This window comes from Hibiscus syriacus, unplaced genomic scaffold, assembly GCF_006381635.1.
Source record: "Hibiscus syriacus cultivar Baekdansim isolate YM2019G1 unplaced genomic scaffold, ASM638163v2 tig00116937_pilon, whole genome shotgun sequence".
Taxonomy (NCBI): Eukaryota; Viridiplantae; Streptophyta; class Magnoliopsida; order Malvales; family Malvaceae; genus Hibiscus; species Hibiscus syriacus.
In genome coordinates, this window is record NW_024063475.1 from 1,516,787 (window position 1) to 1,541,084 (window position 24,298).

The 24,298-nt window shown below is 35.6% G+C and overlaps 1 pseudogene; it reads right to left on the reverse strand.

Moving 5' to 3' along the window:
* Positions 1–2,406: 2,406 nt before the first annotated feature.
* LOC120188043 lies at positions 2,407–4,908 on the reverse strand (annotated as a pseudogene).
* Between the last annotated feature and the right edge of the window lie 19,390 nt (positions 4,909–24,298).

Sequence of the window (24,298 nt, forward strand, 5' to 3'; positions counted from 1 at the left end):
GGTGTAAGCGTCGTCGCAATTTTAGTGGCTATGCTTAATTTATTCCTTAAGGTCAATTGAGCCGAAAAAAATTTCTACAAAAACAATAAACATACCAAGTTAGATATACCAAAAACTACAAATTATACACTACAAATAGACATGATATTTAACAGTGAAAACAAAGCCAAATATGTTTCAAACTAGCACGATATTCACCCAAGTCATTATTCCATCATAGTTCACAAAATGCATCAGATAACATTCCAGAAGTAAGCACTTATATAAACATTTAAAAGGACAACATATAGGTTTAGTGCAGGTTCAAGGACAACTTAAAAAGTAGTAGTTTATTCTTGAAACTTAAATTAGCAACACTGTGAAGTTAGTATTTGTCTTTGTTTTTTGGTTGAAGTAATACAATTCATTCAAGTTTCAATTTGGCGAATAAAAGAAGTTTCTGAAACTTAAATTCGCAACGAGAAAATGAAAATCGCAACGCGATTTTAGTTTCTCGTTGCGAATTTGGTGTTGCGATTTAGGGTTTATTCAACAAAAAGACAAAACAAAGACAAATACTAACTTCACAGGGTTAAAGACTAAACAGTTTAGCAGTATTGTCAGCAACCGAATGAATTTAGCAATCTCAGTGAAATGGTTAATCTAATAAAAATACAAAAATTTCAAAATAAAAATAAGAGATTAAAAAAAACTAACCCTCGGTGGTTGATTTTCCATTTCTGACCGTGAATGGTTGTGAGGGTTGATCTGAGAGATGGAGATAGACGGATTTCGTCAGAAATGGGGACGGATTTCGTCAGAGATGGGGACGGATGTCGCCGTAGAGAGTGAGAGATGAAGATGGGACTGAGTTGTGCTTTAGGGTTTTAGGTTAGAAATGATTTGCGATAATACTGTTTACATTTGTGTTGCGAAATTAATATTGTGTTTTGCGTAAAAACATTTGACTTTCACGTTGTGAATTTGGAATATCGCAACGCGAATTTGGAAAATCGTAATGTGATTTACATATTCGCGTTGCGAAATTGGAAACTGGGTTGCGAAATTGTAATTTGCGTTGCGAATTTGTTGGTCATTTTGGCAAATCAAAAAAAAAGTTGGTTAAATTCGTATATTATAAGGCATTTTTGGTCACTGAGGTTATTTTCTCTTATAAATATCGCCTTATTTTAACTAGCCTTCTCGCGAAAACAAAATGGTAAAGTACACAAATGATCTCCTGACTATAAGATATTATTTTGCTGAGACCTTTGATTATTAAGAGTTATAAAATAGTCCATCGACTATAAGGAGTTTTTTTTGTTGAGTGATCGACTATTAAAAAATAAAAAATGATCTCCCGACTATATATTATGTTTCAAACTCGTCATTTTTCGTTAAAAAATTAACGGTCGTTTAAACTAGAAATTAACATGCTGACTGAGTTATGATATTCGTTTGAGATTATAAGATTAGATTTTATCATATCTTAATCAACATGTTAACGTCTAGCTTAGACTGTTGGTAAATTTTTAATGGAAAATGACGAGTTTAGAATCAGGTGACTATTTTGTAACTTTAATAGTCGAGAGACTCAACAAAACAACTCCTCATAACCAATGATCATTTTATGACTTTTAATAGTCGGAGACTCAACAAAGTATCGCTCTATGATCGATGACTATTTACTTACTTCACCCAAAACAAAAATATCAAAACAGATTATAAAAAATTAATTGTTGATTTGCCTTTTAGCATTTACTGAATTATTTCTATTGGTTTTAAAAAACTAAGCTCATTGAGTTTTTATATAAAGTAACTTTCAGTCCCTAAACTAAACAATTTTTACAACTTGGTCCCTAAACCTTTTTTCCCACATTATTCCCTCATCTTTTTATAGTCCACGCATTAATCCATAAACATAGTTATTTTGGTCATTTTCTTAGAGTGCCACATGACATAAAGTTCATAGTATCATATCATCAAAAAGACTAAAAATAGAAAAAAAAAAGCCGTCAAGTTCAAGGAGTATAATATTCTATCAAAAAAAAGTTCAAGGAGTATAATGTGGGCAAAACAAATATTAGGAACCAAGTTCAGGGACCAAAGGTTGCTTTTATCTACCCCTGAAGATCACCTTAGGTTTCCCATACTAAATGCTAGTAAAAAAACCAGACAAATCGCATAAAATAAATTTTCAAAAGGCCACTTGCTGATCATTACTAGACAATATAGCATCACTCTACACTGAACAAAAATGATGATAATAGGTTTGGAGGAATATCCAATCCAGATAAGAAATCTCCAAAACAATTACAAGCATTTGCTTCAACAGTTTCATTAATGTTAACTATGGTTTATATATATATATATAGCATATCCAAAGTCCAAACTTGCGCTTAAAGCCTATCGCGGTCAGTTAACCATCTGCTCTGCAAAACTTGCCGCGCTAAGCTTCATTTCAGTCAAAACGATGCTTTGAGATAACTACCGTGGTCCATCCATGCCAATATCTAATAAAGGGTTCTAACTAAGATGTTATTCATTTGTGATCACCTTCAAAACAAGTAGATGGTAAATCAGAATTGGAATAAGCTGGTTAAGATGATATGTGCATCTGTTCTTTTCAAGAAAATATTATGAACAATGAAGTATTATGATATGCATCCCACTAGATTTATGGGCAGCACTCTTAAGTCATACATGTAGAGCCAGATCCTCTTTGCTAACAACTAAACACGAAACTCGTAAATTTTGCAATGCTTTACTTATTGTTTGTCCTACACAAAGTTCCTATATGTTTTCATCTTAAACACTGACGATTACTTGTGCTAACCAATTTTTCAAGAGACAAACATATACACATCTGGTAATAGTCAATAGGATCATGACCTCAGTTTGAAGTCACTAGTTAATAAGTAATGCTTATGGATGCCTAGCATTTGAATCAACAAAACGATAAAGGAGGAACCGAAATCTAAAAGTTTATTACCTGATACACAATGTATAGACTAATGGTAGTTGAAGGAAACAGCTCTTGTTTCTATGTATGAGTGCAGGCTAGGTGAACCAAAATCATGTATCCTCAAACAACAGCGATAACAACTACAATGGCATAACCCACAAAAGCGATGATAAATTTGCAAATGATATCATTTATCCAGGGTAAATTTTGCTTTTCAAATCCTGCCAAACTTGCAGGCCACTAGGATGCTTATTTACATACCGGCTCAGGAAGAATTTTTCCGAACATGAAACAAGAGTGCTCAAGGCCAGGTCAGGTACAATTTCCTGATCTTTGAGCCAGTTGTACACTGCCCATCTAAGCCTGACCCTCTGTGTCATATAGGCAAGATATGAGGGGAATGAAATCAAAGAGGATAAAGGGAAACCTAACTCGTTCACTAGAATATCAATCTTAGACTGGATGACATCTTTTGATTGATTTAGGATTTGAGGGGATACCCTAACCATTTCAGAAACATCTTCTTTCTCCAAACCAGCATTCACAATAGAATCAAATCTCTCCTGAAGCTCTCCTCCCCTGCCATTAAACACCTTGAATGCTTTCTTCATCATGTCTGGGTTTTCTCCGTATCCCAAGTCTAACAAGAATTTCATCTTCAACTTTTGTGATTCTATGTCCTCTCCTGAGTCTGGTAATGGCCTAACTCTAGTTCCAATTCCCCATTTACTCAATTCTTGGGGTTCTCTTGGATGTATATACAAAGCCGTTTTTTTCCAACATTCAACTTACGAATCAAACTATTAGTTTTCTTCAATGTGCATGAACCAAGTAATATGGGTAAGAACGCACAATTTTCCCAATCGCATCCACTTCCATCTTAATCTCATGGAAAAACATGAAGTATCTAATAAAATTTGAAACAAATTGCGAAACTTGGATTTTCGGAAATTGTAATAACATAGAGGAGATTTGATCCATTGAGAGTCCAAATTTCAACAGGAATACAATTAGTGAAAGCAATCCATCCCCGGAGCCCTCAAACAGAAGCCCTGGATGCTGGCTTATTAACCTGTGTAACTTGCTGCTGCAACATATCTCCCGAAAGAAGCTCAAAACATGAAATATCATGCTCCAATTATAAGACTCCTTCTCAGACAAATGCTCCTCGATCCACACATAATCAAATCCCGTACTCTTCAAGATCTCTAATACCTTAATAAATTTCATATCTACATCCCCGATCAAAACATGAGGGCTACACACAATAATCTTGACCATAAACGACTGGCTAAGCCCCAGTTCTAGATACGCTTGAAGCTTCAAAGGCAAAACTCCAAATCATGTTGAAACACTTGAACTGCTTTCTTATATATTTGACCAATCTTCTTTCCTTCAACCCCGAATTCGCACAAGGCCCTATAGTTCTCCAGCAACAAACAATCATCACTAAGAAACATCATATCCCTAGGAAGTAAAGGAGTGTACTCCCAATGTTTCAGTCCCAAGCTCTCAAAGAAAGGTTCAAATTCATTAATGGGATGGTAACGCAAAAACCGTGACACAGACCTCCTAGCATCGGTTACAATTTCAACCTTTTCTAAAAGCTTTCTTAAGAAATGGGGTGAGTTTTTGCTCATATTTTCTGCATGTATAAACTGAATACTCCTAGTAGAATGCAGATATTCCAACAACGCAGCTTGAGCCTCTTTCAAGGTGGTACGGGAGATTCGGAAACCATCTTTCCCATCACGCAGAACTGATCCCTTCGTCATATAAAATCTAGGGTTTTGCCTTATTGCAAAGTGAAATGAACACATTTGTAGTTGGTTTTCTAGAAAATAAGAAGACACCCATTTGATAATAGATGGATTCCCAAGTTTTTGAAAATGGGTCATGATTAGTTGATCAAATATGAAGCTAAGTTAACAATAGGTAGCGAAACAAGATAAAAGGATAAAACTTTTCAACAAGAAAGGTTCAAGTTATGGTGTATTACCTGGGATTTGGAAAGCTGGGGAGCATTTTCAGATAGTTTTGTGTTCATTCATCAACTGATACAGAGGTAGGCCAGGAGGCAGTTACCCTGAGGAAGGTTTACAGTCTAAATTTCAGACTTCCTGAGGGTATTCGGTCCAAGAGTGTTTTGAAAATAAATCTTACAAAATCTGTAATTTTAATTTACATCAATAAAAACTGAGTTAGATAATATCGATTTTGGTAACTATGTGAATTCCATAAATTAAAATAAAAAAAAGGTTTTTTAATTAAAAAAAATATCAAATATCATAAGATTTGAGTTAGAAAAAATATTAGCTCGAAATTAGACTAAACTCAAATACGAGAAAAATCAAATTGACTTCTGCTTAGGGGAAGAGGAAGAAGAATTTTACTTCTAACAGAATTTAATCGAAAGATAAAAAAATGTCAACTAAAAATTTTAAATCACATTCTCTAAAGATTGACGAAAAATATAATAAAAAAATAAATTTATAAGTAAATAATTATTAATAATTTTTATGTGAAATGCCGGTCTTTATTCAAATAATAAATAAAATAAGGTGCAAAAAAACAATTTCAGGTGTACACTATATAAAAACATAAAATTTAAAAGTCAAGAAATTAAGGGTCCGTTTGATTCTAGAAAATATATGTTATTTTTAATTTTATTTTTAAAAAAATGATGAATAAAACATGCATGTTTAGTTGTAAATTTAGAAAATGATTTATGAGAAATGAAAACAAAAATAAGTGAAAATATTAAAATATAAAAAATATGTTTTCAGTGTTTTCTATTAAAAATATTTTGAAAATTTGAAAAGTAAAAAAAATATGAGATCTATATTTTTAACTTAACTTACACGAATTCAAATTCTTCTAACAATAATATTTTAACTTAATGATATATCATATCCTTAGATTTTTACAAAAAAAAATCAATGTGGTTTCTAAACTTTTTTTACACTCAATGTGGTTCTTAAATTGAATTTTTAATAATTTAATTTTATAGTATTTTTTATTTAATGTATTGAATATCTTAATAATTGTTTATATTTTATATTTCAATAATTTCTTATTTTTTAAAATTAAATAAGTCATCAAATTTTCTAAAAAAATCAATTATGCCCTCGAATTTAGTTAAAAATCAATTAAGATCATATTACATAATTGTCCATTGTGTACTATGACTATTATCGTGAATTGTCACATTAATATTATAGATTATCATGTAAATTTTGTGAAATGTCATGTAAGCGTCATAATATTCAACATTTGATAAGATAATGATGGACCTTTCTTCCTCCTTGCACAACCAAACATTAAATCAAAATAGAATTGCAAAAGATAATGATGGGCCTTTCTTCCTCCTTGCGCAAGAGAAAGTAAATCACTGACACTATCATAGATAAGAAGATGAGAATTGGTTATAGTCTAGTAGGCCCCCCAAATTTAAGATTTCTACATAGGATCTATCCAGGTCCTTTCCTCCAATGCTTGCTCTTCCACACTCCTTGGAACCTCCTCGATCCAGTAGCGATCAATCATGCGAAGGTCAACCTTAGCTGCGAGTAAATGGGCTGATATATTACCTGCCCGAGGTGAACCGGAAGGCGCATGCATGGAATGCCTTCGCTCTTCGTCGAGTTTCCCAGGTCAATACACTAATTTTCGAAAGGTCGAACTTCGTCGAGGCAAGTTTTTCGATTACCGTCCGAGAGTCTCCTTCAACAATCACCTCTTAGAAGCCCAAATCAATGGCAAAACTCTATCGTGTACATTGTCGACATGCACCCATAATTAATATTGCACTATATCTGATTATGACCCTTGACTACGTTTTATTTTGTGACTGAGAAAATCGAGCATCGAAGTTAACTTTGATAGTCAGGGAAATGGAGGGTTTTCATCGAACAAGGGCAAACAACTTGTAACTCCCTAGACCTGATTAGACGTTTCGATCGAATCTCAAATATCACACCAATAGAAATTCATAAAATCAAAACCTTTATTTAAGAATTATCAACGGTTCACACAGTGAATTAAAAAATAGATAAATATTAGTAGATAAACTCATAATTATATAATAATAAATCCATATACTTGTAAAATAATGAATACCAAAATATAATTCAAAGTCAAAATACATAAAATATTCCAAAACTGATAAAAGGATAAAATATAAAGATAATTTGATAATAGTCATACTATATAAAAATAAAATAACGCTAGTCGATTCTTCAAGTACTAGAACAATCCTACCAATCCCGATTATCTAACAGGGAGAAAACTAAGGGATGAGTTATAAAGCTCAGTATGTCCTGTAAATGAAAATTAATCATCAAAAAATTAATCAATTGCATTTGAACATCACGCGATATTCAACGAAATAAACATAACATATACATACAATATCATGTACAATGTGAATGCAACCTAATTAACTCAACCACATTGCCATACTGTAACAACCCGACTATTTACAAAATAATATTAATTGAAATTGGAGGTAAATTGTGAAAATGAGTGAAATTAAGTGACTAAAGTATAATTTATGAAAACTTGTATGCCATTTTCGAAGTAAAGGAAATTCAGGGACCAAGCCCTGAATTTCCCCTAAAAGTGTCGGCAGGTTTGGTTATAACTTAACGTGTTTTCTGATTTCAATCAGAAAACACAAAAGCTTTTCTTAAACTTTCACTCCTCCCGCACCTCGACTTTCAAGTCCGATTCCGACGCCGTTCGACATCCGATCGACAAATTGAAACCACCATCGTATTCGTTATCGAGTCAGGAACAATCCCCTTAAATTAATTGAAGCGAAACGCTGCTAAACGTCGGGAATTTCAAGTCAAAGCATCGACGTATTGTTTTAGCTCTATCGCCGAGAAAATCCCAAATTCACTGCCGATCGTTGCTCAGTTTACGACACCTCCTGCACCATCGTGTTCCTTGTGTTGTTTCGAGTTCACCGGTGTCAACCTTGTCCGCCGTCGAAGGCGGCGCGTAAGGAGGTGGTGCAATCAAAGATTCGGCCGATTTGAAATCGAGCTCTCAGCCGTTCAAAAATTTGAACCGATCGTTGTAAGTATCTCGAAATCGCTCAAAATAATTTTTAGAAATTTGTCCGGGATTTTTAGGGCCCCGGAGGACGCCTCACGCGCCACACGCGCCGCCGCAGGGAGAGTGGCTGCTGGAAACCGGTTTAACCGGTTTTCAACCGGTTCTGACTGGTTTGACCGGATCGACCGACCCGACCCGACCGTTGACCCGACCCGACCCGGCCGTTGACCGTTGACCGTTGACTTTCTTTGACCAAAACTTAAAATGGCTTTGACCGAGCATTAAACGACCGTTAATCTTTTCCGAGTATACCTATCCTGATATTTTTCGACGTGCCGAATCCGTTTCCGATGTCCGTTTTGTCAAATTCGAACCCGAAGGCCTCCAAATCGACGGTCAAAGTGGTTGACTTTGACTTTGACCAAGAATCTAAATTTTCAAAAAGTCATACTTTATGTTTTTCGACGTCCTGATTCCGATTCCGCAATCCGTTTGGCCAAATTCAGACTCGAAATACCCCAAATTGATAGTCAAACCCAAAAAATGCTTATATACTTAAGAAGTCTAGTTTTGAACAATTAAATAGGATTTGGGACTGATAGATTATTATTGTTTGAAGGTACAAGAGACTCTCTGGATCGTTCGACAGCTCGACCCAGCTCTTCTAGATCAGTTAAACCACGTGTGCCATTATTCACGCGTTCAAAAACTGTAGCAGAGCGTGGTGAAACCAGCAATCAGTAGATTTGCTATTTGAACCTATTGTCGAGGTGTGTTCCCTACTTATTACTGAACTGTTTTATTGGTTTTAATATGCGGTACACCGAATTCATTGGTTATTGTTTTATGAATGCACCAATTTTATGTGACAATTTATGGAATATGGTTGCTATCTAATTTTTGTTTTGAAATGGTATATGATTACCATGTTTTTGGATTTATGGAATTTATGTCACGGTGCAATTGAATTTTGGAATTGTATTACGATGGAATAGCTCTGATCAAGATAAATGGGCCTAATGTGACTCTTGAGGGCCCCAAGATGTTTCATTAGGTCGGCTTTCCTTTGCTGTGTGCTTAGGGTAAGCTATATGGACTTATTGACTTGGGCTTAAGGATACAAGCTTCAGAGCCTATCCTTAAGTCGGCTTTCTTTTTGCTATGTGCATAAAGTAAGCTATATGGAAAATAATTTTGGGAACTACTGATGGTGTACTAGAAAAGGGTTTAAACTATGATTTTTAAAAAGTTAAACTCTTTTACAAATTTGTGAGATTACTGGACTATGATTTGTACATATTGTGATTTTATGGAAATGTTGGGACACACTGAGCCTAGCTCACCTTTTGAAAATGTTTTCCCCCTTTCAGATACTGTTGGTTAGATACATCGGTTTGAGCACTTGGAGGATCAACATATCTCTTGAAGTAAAATCAGATTGTAATATTTTTATCTTGCAAGTTGACTTTATTTTGGTGACATGGACCTTATTTTAAAATATCGGATTTTATAATGATGACTCTTTTGCTATTACTACTCGGTTTATTGTGATTTTGAATTTGAAGACATGTTTTAAATTAAATTATTATTTATTGGTACTATATTTACGAGTTGGATTTTGAAATTATAATTTGTTTATAATTTCATGTTATTTATAATGTGATTTTATATTGATGGAATAACGGTTTCGGAAAATGTCTTTAATAATCATAATGTGATCCACTAGACTTAGTCGAAACACATAGGTCGGGTCTAGGGGGTTACATTTATTGGTATCAGAGCTTTTGGTTTTTAACCCTCGGACTGTGTATGAGTCCACATTGAAAATACAGTTTTGAAATATTTTACAAAACGAGTTACTAAGGCCATGTCACAAAGTTATTAAGATTTTAACTATGTTCGAGACTCCAAGTGCTTATCTAACCTTAAGTTTATCTTCTGTAGTAATCTCAAGATCTACCAAAAATGAGTGCTAGACGTGGTCGTCGAACTAGTCGTGGATGAGGTCGAGTGGCTAGATTTGCAGATCCGATTGATGAGATACGGGTAGATCCCCCACCTCCGATAGGTGATCCTGCTCCTACGACCCCAATGAATATGCCACATACCGATGGTATTGGCATGACTACACCGATCATAGGAGCGACCGATATTGAGTCAGAGTCTACTGGAGTTGTATTGGATGAGAATTTTAGTAGACAGTTTCTGCAGTTAATACAGGGAGCAGTTAGAGCTACTGGTGTTGTATCTGAGGTTCCTATTTCACAGACGTTGATTGCCAATGGAGTTAGAACTTTTGGGGGACAGATTGGTGGAGCTCCTACTGAAGCTGAGGATTGGCTCCAGGATACAGAGAGATGCATGGATCAGTTGGGTTTGGACTCAACTAAGAGATATCTGGGTGCTGTAGCAATGTTAGATGGTAATGCCTACACTTGGTGGGAGTCAGTGATCAGTAGTGTTCCTACCGATCGTTTGACCTGGAATTTCTTTAAGGATCGCTTTCGGAGTCGTTTTCTGGGAGAGCGCTACTTAGCTCAGAGACGACAACAGTTTCAAGACTTGGTTCAGGGAGACATGACTGTTTCTGAGTATGAGATCGAGTTCTTGAAGTTGCTGAAGTATGGATTCAGTATGGTACCTACTAAGAGAGATCGATGTCGTAAATTTGCCCTTGGACTCAGATACGAGCTGCGTAGGCAAGTTGTAACCCATCAGGATGAAATATTTGATGTGATGGTGGGCAGAGCCAAAGATGCTGAAGAGGTGGAGTCATCAGCACAGTCCGGGAAGAGGACTCGTACTTCAGCCCCTCAGAGAAGCAATACACGTTTCAGGCCTGCAGCATCCTCACCGTTAGTTGGCAGTCAAGGCGGTTACTCGTCGTATTATAATGGGCCCCTTTGTGAGTATTGTGGTAAACAGCACTCAGGAGAGTGTCGTAAGAAGATGGGTCTTTGCTATCAGTGTGGATCTAGTGGTCATTATCGGAGGGATTGTCCTCAGCTAGTTTCGTTTGAGCAGACCACTACCCAAACTCATGTACGTTCGCAGACTACAGTACAGGCCCCAATTAGAGATCGTAGTCAAGGAAAGACTCGAGGATCAGCGTCCAGGACAGACAGTAGAGCCCGACCTCAGCAAAATAGAGGGCCAACAGCTTCTGAGGCTAGACAGCCAGCTTTGGTTTATGCAACTAGACGTCGTGATGACAGAGATGAGCCTGAGGTTATTGCAGGTGTACTATTTATTCTACCCCATACTTTGCATTATTGGACAATGGCTCCACTCACTCCTATGTATCGAGCTCAGTATCTCGAAACCTTCAGATTTTGATCGAGAACCTTGAAAAAACTGTTACAGTTACAAGTCCAGTAGGACAAGCGGTATTAGTGAATAAAGTATTTCGGCGTTGTCCTCTCGAGGTTCAGGGAGAAATTTTTCTCGCTGATCTTATAGAACTTCCTTTAGGGGAGTTCGATCTAATTCTTGGAATGGATTGGTTGAATAAACACAAGATAAAGCTGGATTGCGAATACAAGCGGGCTACTCTGAAGACTTCAGATGGTCGGACTGTTTTGTTAATTGGTGAACGGCGTGGTTATCTCTCCAATATAGTTTCAGCAATGGAAATTGATCGTATGATCCGGAAAGGATATGAGACCTTCATTGCTTGTATTTTGAACACCAAAGGTGCATTGTCCACGATCGAGGAGATTCGTACAGTTAGCGAGTTTCCTGATGTTTTTCCGGAGGAGTTGCCTGGGTTACCTCCTGATAGAGAGGTAGAGTTCGAGATTGAGACTTATCCGGGATCTTCACCTATTTCTATGGCACCTTATCGTATGGCTCCAAAGGAACTTAAGGAGTTGAAAGTCCAATTGCAAGAATTATTCGATCGAGGATTTATCCGACATAGTACTTCACCATGGGGAGCTCCAGTTCTATTCGTGAAAAAGAAGGATGGGTCGCTAAGATTATGTATTTGTAACACCCCCAACCCGTATCCGACCCGGATACGAGTCCGAAGTGTCACATTGACTTTTCAAACATTTATTCGTATAAAATAGTGAGTAATTTAAAAACTTGGATAACATTTAACTCATTCAAAACGTTTACAAAATATATCAGAGTTCATACAATTTATATCTTTAGACTACATGCCAACTACACTCTATATACCGTACATATATTTTCTGATCTGACAATTGGGTAAGGAGAACTGACCTGTCTTGCTCCTCTTAGCTCTTTACTCTTCTCACTTCTGTAACCTACGTGTGAAACAATCACACGCTAAGTCGTTGACTTAGTGAGGCATAAATCATATAATAAAACTCTAACTCGTAATCATGCTTGAACAATTTCTACTAACATATCACGTACAAGCACCATACCCACATATACATGTAATGATTCCTACTATGCACCTTTCATATAGATATATATATATAATTATCTTCTTTCCTATCATTATCATATTATCACCTTTCATATTTCTATTCTCTTGTTCATATAATCAATTAAGCTCATATCATATATCTTATAGCATATACAATAATCACTAACACACATATATATACAGTACATTCCATGTTATCTCTTATTAGCCCATGTGCACCTGTGAGAACTGTAGATATGTGAGTCTATTGAGGTTGTGCACCACTATGCTGTCACCACAGCTCATATAAATGTCCCGAAGGACCTATCCAGAGGTCACAAAGACCCTGGTAACTATCCAGAGGTCATAAAGATCCTCGGTAACTGTCCAGAGGTCATAAAGATCCTCGGTAACTATCCATATGTTCCTTAGAACATAGGTATACTGTCCATATGTCTCGAAAGACATAGGTAAAACTGTCCATATGTTCCGTAGAACATAGGTAAACCCTCGACTCTTGGCATGCCAACTATACCCCTAGCTCTCATATCACATAACATGGGCATTATCATTTATAACATTTCATATCACTTGTATCACAAGTGCATGTATTCACGTAGATCATTTCATATGACTTATACCATTTCTCATTAGTTCATGTAACTTGCATGTCATATCATGTACATATAACACATAATCATATAGACTTACCGTTTTATCACCTATCATGTTATTTCACTTATACACTTTTATATCACATAAACTCATATATATAAATCATGTCACATAACTTATCTCATAACTTATTTGATCTTCCTATATATTCTCATCTTATAACTTATATTACCTATGCATATAACCTTATGAGCTATTCTTATATTACCCTATATCAACCATACTTTGTTTATCTCACTTTTCATATCATTCATTCAAAAGCATGTTAACACCTATAATCATGCATACATACAATTTATGTCATGCATATACATATAATCATATATTCATGCATTAAACATAGGAAATAGACTTGTCACAAGTCTTGTTTCCATTTAGCACCATAATTGAATTAATATGCACTCACCTGGCCTCACTAGTCCCTTTCAATCTCTTATCTTCCCTTTTTATCGATCTTACTTGTCAATGATTCCGGAACTCGTTTAGGCTTTGAATCTACATAATTATACATTTTAAGACAATTATTAGATACCCACACCTTTTAATTGGATACTAGCAACTTAAACGAACTTATTAAACCAATATTAACATTTTCCTTTAGGGGGGAATCGATTCCCTCCTGTGGGGGTATCGGTTCCCCTCTGGCATTCTGGAATTGTGTCGTTTGAAGGGGTATCGGTTCCCCTTGAATGGGTACCGATTCCCCTTGCCCAGAAATCATATTTTTAGCTCGAAAATCACTTCAATTTCTCTCAAACACTTCATATATCATCCCCTTTTCATTCTTAACTCTAGTACACATACTTAAACCAATCTATATTCATTTATTTCATCTTAAACCTTAGAATTCTATTCTCCATATAGAATTCAATAATCATATCAAATTTTTCATGTTATTCAAACATAATTCTAACACTTCTAACTTCTTAATCTCATAGATGACAAGTCAAATTCAACTTAAAATTCAACTTATCAATTCTATTTCAAGATTTGATTCAAGAACTCAAAATCTTTAATCTCTCATATACCTTTCATCTTGTTGTTTTAGAACAAATTAAACTTTCCTTAAGCTTAATTATCATCTAATAATCAAAACCCAACCTTGAATTGAACAAATAATCAACTAATGAAGAAACTTACCTTTGCCCTTGCTCTTACGGGAGGGGAAGAGAAAGGAATAAGAAGATGAAATGCTTTCATCTTCTCATGTTTTTATCTCTTAATAAAGGGATAAAAATATCTTTCATGACAAATTACCCTTTTGCCCTTTAATTCTTTAGATAATTACTAACAACTTTCAGGAAATATCCTCAAATAAATCATTGAACTATTCAAGTATTCTACTTTTATTATCAAATTCTGAAATTTACGATTTAGTCACTAACCCGTAGTTTGGGATGTTACAAATCTCCCCTCCTTTTAATAAAATTCGTCCTCGAATTTTCATTGCACACATTGATAAGAACATATCTTTGTTAAGCAGTTTCACTTATACAGAACCTCATTCTTTACCATCTCTTGTACTTTGTATTATTTTTCCTCAAAGCTCCCTTTAAAACTTATAAATACTCTTCTCTTTGTCTTCATCATATCAATATGATCCAAATATCTAACCATATTCAAATCCAGAACATACTTGATTAACTCACTTTATCTTTTCTTCCAATCTTATAACTCTATCACCTTTACTATCACAGTTAGTAAATATCAACTGTTCAATCTAGGGCACGAGCCCTAATTAATTAATCATATATTTTTCCCAACCATAATTATCTCAATAATAATTTACTTAACTTGTCAAATCCATATTCATTCTTAACTTTTCTATTACTCTTTCTTATACACAATACTATTTACACGTCCACTATTCCTTTTTACATATCATCTCTTCAATAAATCTTTCGTGCTATCATAAACTTCACTTCATTACTTTAATTCTTTCATTACATTTTTCCTTATGCTTTTACATTCCTTTCATATCACTTATACTTTTCCTTCTTTATCCTTTTCAACTTTTCTATCAATCCTTAGTTTCTGTCAAACATACAAATCCTTTAACTTAATACGCTCACTATCACACTACTTTATTATTCAACTAATTTCTTTCAATCAAAACATAAACCTTCATCAAACTATCCATATATTTATTCTTCTCAATCAAAATAATTCATTCTCTATTTCCTTCACTTATCAAACCTTAATTCTCATTTGTCCATAATATAATTCCTTTGGTTCGAATTCAACCATTCCATTTACCTTCGTCTTATACATAACTAAACCATATCATGTCCTTCATACTCTCATGCTATTTTATATCACATATATTTATCCTTAACTATCACTCCTTATCACATTTTCATGACTTTGATAGTCAACTTTACTTGTACAAAACCTTATTCTTTATCATTCTTATACTTATGTTTTTTCCACTTGTTTCAACAATCACCAGATTTCAATACTCATCTAATCCATTTCAAATACTTTTTCTGCTTCGATTTACATAACTTCTAACAGGGCTTTTAACCCAATTCACAAAGGTTGTCTTTAACCTTGACTTATTATCAATTAACTCATTGATTAATCTTCCAATATCATACCCTACTGCTTTAGTCTGACTGACTCTCATCTAATTCGATTCTCTGACAGAGAATACAACTAATTCATATCGGGTTTAAAGTTGAAAATCAGAATCTCTATCTTTCTTTAATGGTGCTTAACTATATAAAGCACTAATTCTCTTAATCATATGAGATTTTTGTTCTCCAATCTTTTCATTCTGAGCTCTTTATAAAACTTTAACGCGATTAATAATTTCTTGAAATAAGAAAAATTTCGAAACCAGTAACACTCTTTTAATTTAAGGCGCAAGCCCTAAACAACCAATCACATGTTCTTACTTATCCTTTCTAATCAAAATCAACTCAACAATAAATCTGTTTAACTTATTAAACTTATACTCATACACATGCACGTATAATTCCCTTGCTTCAAGCTCATATATTCGAGCTTATTTGTTTTATGAACTGATCATTCATGTACTTATTCTTGAACTCTTCTACAAATGATAACCACATCACTTGATCTTTTAACATTCTTATGGTGACATTTGTTCACCATACTTTAGCTTGACCACATAGTAACGAAACTACTCAATTTAACTTCTCCACTTTGGAGAAATGACAATCTTCTAACATTATCTTCCTACCATTTGATCAATTTTTCGCAACAATGGAACATTTCTCACATTCACCCTTGAACTCGGGTGTTCTCAACTCTTTTCAATACATTCATTCTATGAATTATTGAAGTATAAAATTAAAATATATCATAATATCATTCCATATCATGAAACATTCTCTAATCTTGTACAGGCACGCCCTGAGGTTTTTCGCTCTTCTCCCTGCCTGGCCAGGGCAGGTGAATGCTATTACCTGCAGTCTATTGCCTTGTGCTTCACTTTAGAAGCTCTCATATATTCATGTACTAATATCATTTCTTCTATCACATATAACATGTGCATATGATCATCCAATTCATATAATTTAACATATGTCATTTGCATATGTTCACATATCATCTATCACATAAACATATATATCTCATAAATCATCATCATGTATTCACTTATCTTATATAACATAACAATTTAACTCTATTTACAAGACAGTATACTCCTTACACTATCAGATCAGAATTTTTTTTTTCACTTTATGTTGGCATGTATACTCTTTAAAGCACTTTTGACTTCATTTTTAGCCTAGAATCGGCTAAACCGTGGCTCTGATACCATTAAATGTAACACCCCCAACCCGTATCCGACCCGGATACGAGTCCGAAGTGTCACATTGACTTTTCAAACATTTATTCGTATAAAATAGTGAGTAATTTAAAAACTTGGATAACATTTAACTCATTCAAAACGTTTACAAAATATATCAGAGTTCATACAATTTATATCTTTAGACTACATGCCAACTACACTCTATATACCGTACATATATTTTCTGATCTGACAATTGGGTAAGGAGAACTGACATGTCTTGCTCCTCTTAGCTCTTTACTCTTCTCACTTCTGTAACCTACGTGTGAAACAATCACACGCTAAGTCGTTGACTTAGTGAGGCATAAATCATATAATAAAACTCTAACTCGTAATCATGCTTGAACAATTTCTACTAACATATCACGTACAAGCACCATACCCACATATACATGTAATGATTCCTACTATGCACCTTTCATATAAATATATATATATATATATATATATATATATTTATCTTCTTTCCTATCATTATCATATTATCACCTTTCATATTTCTATTCTCTTGTTCATATAATCAATTAAGCTCATATCATATATCTTATAGCATATACAATAATCACTAACACACATATATCATATACAGTACATTCCATGTTATCTCTTATTAGCCCATGTGCACCTGTGAGAACTGTAGATATGTGAGTCTATTGAGGTTGTGCACCACTATGCTGTCACCACAGCTCATATAAATGTCCCGAAGGACCTATCCAGAGGTCACAAAGACCCCGGTAACTATCCAGAGGTCATAAAGATCCTCGGTAACTGTCCAGAGGTCATAAAGATCCTCGGTAACTATCCATATGTTCCTTAGAACATAGGTATACTGTCCATATGTCTCGAAAGACATAGGTAAAACTGTCCATATGTTCCGTAGAACATAGGTAAACCCTCGACTCTTGGCATGCCAACTATACCCCTAGCTCTCATATCACATAACATGGGCATTATCATTTATAACATTTCATATCACTTGTATCACAAGTGCATGTATTCACGTAGATCATTTCATATGACTTATACCATTTCTCATTTGTTCATGTAACTTGCATGTCATATCATGTACATATAACACATAATCATATAGACTTACCGTTTTATCACCTATCATGTTATTTCACTTATACACTTTTATATCACATAAACTCATATATATAAATCATGTCACATAACTTATCTCATAACTTATTTGATCTTCCTATATATTCTCATCTTATAACTTATATTACCTATGCATATAACCTTATGAGCTATTCTTATATTACCCTATATCAACCATACTTTGTTTATCTCACTTTTCATATCATTCATTCAAAAGCATGTTAACACCTATAATCATGCATACATACAATTTATGTCATGCATATACATATAATCATATATTCATGCATTAAACATAGGAAATAGACTTGTCACAAGTCTTGTTTCCATTTAGCACCATAATTGAATTAATATGCACTCACCTGGCCTCACTAGTCCCTTTCAATCTCTTATCTTCCCTTTTATCGATCTTACTTGTCAATGATTCCGGAACTCGTTTAGGCTTTGAATCTACATAATTATACATTTTAAGACAATTATTAGATACCCACACCTTTTAATTGGATACTAGCAACTTAAACGAACTTATTAAACCAATATTAACATTTTCCTTTAGGGGGGAATCGATTCCCTCCTGTGGGGGTATCGGTTCCCCTCTGGCATTCTGGAATTCTGTCGTTTGAAGGGGTATCGGTTCCCCTTGAATGGGTACCGATTCCCCTTTCCCAGAAATCATATTTTAGCTCGAAAATCACTTCAATTTCTCTCAAACACTTCATATATCATCCCCTTTTCATTCTTAACTCTAGTACACATACTTAAACCAATCTATATTCATTTATTTCATCTTAAACCTTAGAATTCTATTCTCCATATAGAATTCAATAATCATATCAAATTTTCATGTTATTCAAACATAATTCTAACACTTCTAACTTCTTAATCTCATAGATGACAAGTCAAATTCAACTTAAAATTCAACTTATCAATTCTATTTCAAGATTTGATTCAAGAACTCAAAATCTTTAATCTCTCATATACCTTTCATCTTGTTGTTTTAGAACAAATTAAACTTTCCTTAAGCTTAATTATCATCTAATAATCAAAACCCAACCTTGAATTGAACAAATAATCAACTAATGAAGAAACTTACCTTTGCCCTTGCTCTTACGGGAGGGGAAGAGAAAGGAATAAGAAGATGAAATGCTTTCATCTTCTCATGTTTTTATCTCTTAATAAAGGGATAAAAATATCTTTCATGACAAATTACCCTTTTGCCCTTTAATTCTTTAGATAATTACTAACAACTTTCAGGAAATATCCTCAAATAAATCATTGAACTATTCAAGTATTCTACTTTTATTATCAAATTCTGAAATTTACGATTTAGTCACTAACCCGTAGTTTGGGATGTTACAGTATTGACTATCGGAAATTGAACAAGATGACGGTCAAGAATAAATACCCATTACCCAGGATTGATGACTTATTTGATCAATTGCGAGGAGCTACTGTATTCTCTAAGATTGATCTTCGTTCAGGGTATTATCAATTGAAAGTTAAAGGATCTGATGTTGGAAAAACGGCCATTCGCACTAGATATGGTCATTATGAATTTTTAGTGATGCATTTTGGTTTGACGAACGCTCCTGTAGCTTTCATGGATTTGATGAATCGGGTGTTCCGACCATATTTGGATCAATTTTTGGTGGTCTTCATTGATGATATTCTGATCTATTCTCCTATTGAGGCAGAGCATGACGAGCATTTGAAGATCGTTCTGCGGACTTTGAGAGAGCATCGTCTATATGCCAAACTAAGCAAGTGTGAGTTTTGGCTTCAAGAAGTGTCGTTTTTGGGGCATATTATTTCTGCGCGAGGTGTTCAGGTCGATCCCAGCAAGATAGAGGCTATTATGAATTGGAAACGACCTAAGAACGTATCTGAGATCCGCAGTTTCTTGGGCTTGGCTGGTTATTATCGACGTTTTGTTGAGGGCTTCTCGATCATTGCTTCTCCTTTGACAAAGTTGTTAAGGAAGAATGTGTCGTTTGACTGGGGCGAGGCATAACAGGAGAGCTTTGAGAAATTAAAGGCGGTTTTGACTCAAGCACCGGTGTTGATTCAACCAGAGTCCGGGAAGGATTTTACAGTGTATAGTGATGCTTCACATTCAGGACTTGGTTGTGTTTTAATGCAGGAAAGTAAGGTGCTGGCTTATGCATCCCGTCAGCTGCGGCCGCATGAGAGTAACTATCCTACTCACGATTTAGAGTTGACAGCAGTAATTTTTGCCTTAAAGATTTGGAGACACTATCTTTATGGAGAGAAGTGTTACATTTTCACGGATCATAAGAGCTTAAAGTATCTTCTGACCCAGAAGGAACTTAATTTGAGACAGCGTCGCTGGTTAGAGCTTCTAAAGGATTATGATTGCGTGATTGATTACCACCCTGGTAAAGCTAACATTGTAGCGGATGCTTTGAGTCGAAAGACGGTATCGGAGTTGAGGTTTTTAATGGCCAAGATGAATTTATATGACGATGGCACTTTGTTAGCAGAATTGCAAGTTAAGTCGACCTTGGTTGATGAGATCAAAGCTAAGCAGCCCCTTGATAGCTCCTTGCTTTCCATCTTTGAGCAAGTAGAGCAGGGGACAAACTCAGATTACGCAATTGATCAGGATGAAGTTTTATGCTTTAAAGGTAGATATTGTGTGCCTGATGATGCTGAGTTGAGGCAGACTATCCTTACTGAGGCTCATAGTAGTCCATATGCTATGCACCCTGGAGGAGATAAGATGTATCGGAATTTGAGAGAGAGGTATCATTGGATTGGGATGAAGAAAGACATATCTGACTTTGTGGCTAGGTGTTTGACTTGTCAGCAAGTTAAGGCAGAACATCAACATCCATCAGGTTTGTTACAGCCTATCAAGATTCCTGAATGGAAATGGGAGCGTATTACTATGGATTTTGTTACTGGCTTGCCTATGACTCCTTCGAAAAAAGATTCAGTTTGGGTGATTGTTGACAGACTTACAAAGTCAGCTCACTTCATTCCTGTGCGAGTAAATTATACTTTGGATAAGCTGGCAAGATTGTATATTTCAGAGATTGTCAGATTGCATGGTGTTCCATTGTCTATTATTTCTGATCGAGATCCGAGATTTACTTTGAGATTTTGGAAGGCGTTACATACGGCTTTGGGAACAAGATTAGATTATAGTACATCCTTTCATCCACAAACTGATGGTCAATCTGAGAGAGTAATTCAGATTCTGGAGGATATGTTGCGGGGTTGCGTAATCGATTTTCATGGTAGTTGGGAGAACTTTTTGCCGTTGGCTGAATTTGCTTACAATAACAGTTATCAGACGAGCATTCGTATGGTACCCTATGAAGCACTCTATGGGCGTAAATGTCGCACTCCGATCTGTTGGACTGAGTTGCGTGATAGGAAAACATTGGGACCTGAGTTAGTGCGAGAGACGGAGGACACAGTCAGATTAATCTGTGACCGTCTGAAAGAGGCATTTGATAGGCAGAAATCTTATGCAGATCAAAGAAGAAAGGATATACAGTTTGAAGTGGGAGATCGGGTCTTTTTGAAAGTTTCACCCTGGAAGAAAGTATTGAGATTCGAGCGTAAGGGTAAATTGAGTCCAAGATTTATTGAACCATTTCGTATCTTGAAGAGGGTAGGACCTGTTGCATATCAGCTTGAGTTGCCTTCTGAGCTAAGTCGTATTCATGATGTCTTTCATGTATCAATGTTGAGGAGATACCGTCCAGATCCAGGTCACATTATTCAGGTTGAAGAAGTAGAGCTGAGACCTGATTTGTCATATGAAGAGGAGCCCATTCAGATCTTAGAGAGAGATGAACGAGTTCTTCGGAATAGGCGAATTCCAATGGTCAAAGTTCAGTGGAGTAATCGAGGCCCCTCAGAAGCTACTTGGGAGACATTGGAGTCAATGGAGGCTCAGTTTCCTCAACTATTCTCATAAGGTAAATTTCGAGGATGAAATTTCTTGTAGAGGGGGAGAATTGTAACAACCCGACTATTTACAAAATAATATTAATTGAAATTGGAGGTAAATTATGAAAATGGGTGAAATTAACTGACTAAAGTATAATTTATGAAAACTTGTATGCCATTTTCGAAGTAAAGGAAATTCAGGGACCAAGCCCTGAATTTCCCCTAAAAGTGTCGGCAGGTTTGGTTATAACTTAACGTGTTTTCTAATTTCAATCAGAAAACACAAAAGCTTTTCTTAAACTTTCACTCCTCCCGCACCTCGACTTTCAAGTCTGATTCCGACGCCGTTCGACATCTGATCGTCAAATTGAAACCACCATCGTGTTCGTTATCGAGTCAGGAACAATCCCCTTAAATTAATTGAAGCGAAACGCTGCTAAACATTGGGAATTTCAAGTCAAAACATCGATGTATTTTTTTAGCTCTATCGCCGAGAAAATCTCAAATTCACCGTCGATCGTTGCTCAGTTTACGACACCTCCTGCACCATCGTGTTCCTTGTGTCGTTTCGAGTTCACCGGTGTCAACCTTGTCCGCCGTCGACGGCGGCGCATGAGGAGGTGGTGCAGTCAAAGATTCGGCCGATTTGAAATCGAGCTCTCCGCCGTTCAAAAATTTGAACCGATCATTGTAAGTATCTTGAAATCGCTCAAAATAATTTTTAGAAATTTTTTCGGGATTTTTAGGGCCCCGAAGGGCGCCTCACGCGCCACACGCGCCGTCGCAGGGAGAGTGGCTGCTGGAAACCGGTTTAACCGGTTTTCAACCGGTTCTGACCGGTTCGAACCGGTTTGACCGGTCTGACCCGACCGACCCGACCGTTAACCCGACCCGACCGTTGACCCGACCCGACCGTTGACTGTTGACCGTTGACTTTCTTTGACCAAAACTTAAAATGGCTTTGACCGAGCATTAAACGACCGTTAATCTTTTCCGAGTATACCTATACTGATAGTTTTCAACGTGCCGAATCCGTTTCTGCTGTCCATTTCGTCAAATTCGAACCCGAAGGCCTCCAAATCAACGGTCAAAGTGGTTGACTTTGACTTTGACCAAGAATCTGAATTTTCGAAAAGTCATACTTTATGTTTGTCGACGTCCTGATTCCGATTCCGCAATCCGTTTGGCCAAATTCAGACTCGAAATACCCCAAATTGATAGTCAAACCCGAAAAATGCTTATATACTTAAGAAGTCTAGTTTTGAACAATTAAATAGGATTGGGACTGATAGATTATTATTGTTTGAAGGTACAAGAGACTCTCCGGATCGTTCGACAGCTCGACCCAGCTCTTCTAGATCAGTTAAACCACGTGTGCCATTATTCACGCGTTCGAAAACTGTAGCAGAGCGTGGTGAAACCAGCAATCAGTAGATTTGCTATTTGAACATATTGTCGAGGTGTGTTCCCTACTTATTACTGAACTGTTTTATTGGTTTTAATATGTGGTACACCGAATTCATTGGTTATTGTTTTATGGATGCACCAATTTTATGTGACAATTTATGGAATATGGCTGCTATCTAATTTTTGTTTTGAAATGGTATATGATTACCATGTTTTTGGATTTATGGAATTTTGTCACTGTGCAATTGAATTTTGGAATTGTATTACGATGGAATAGCTCTGATCAAGCTAAATGGGCCTAATGTGACTCTTGAGGGCCCCAAGATGTTTCATTAGGTCGGCTTTCCTTTGCTGTGTGCTTAGGGTAAGCTATATGGACTTATTGACTTGGGCTTAAGGATACAAGCTTCAGAGCCTATCCTTAAGTCGGCTTTCTTTTTGCTATGTGCATAAAGTAAGCTATATGGAAATAATTTTGGGAACTACTGATTGTGTACTAGAAAAGGGTTTAAACTATGATTTTCAAAAGTTAAACTCTTTTACGAATTTGTGAGATTACTGGACTATGATTTGTACCTATTGTGATTTTATGGAAATGTTGGGACACACTGAGCCTAGCTCACCTTTTGAAAATGTTTTCCCCTTTCAGATACTGTTGGTTAGATACCTCGGTTCGAGCACTTGGAGGATCAACGTATCTCTTGAAGTAAAATCAGATTGTAATGTTTTTATCTTGCAAGTTGACTTTATTTTGGTGACATGGACCTTATTTTAAAATATCAGATTTTATAATGATGACTCTTTTGCTATTACTGCTCGGTTTATTGTGATTTTGAATTTGAAGACATGTTTTAAATTAAATTATTATTTATTGGTATTATATTTACGAGTTGGATTTTGAAATTATAATTTGTTTATAATTTCATGTTATTTATAATGTGATTTTATATTGATGGAATAACGGTTTCGGAAAATGTCTTTAATAATC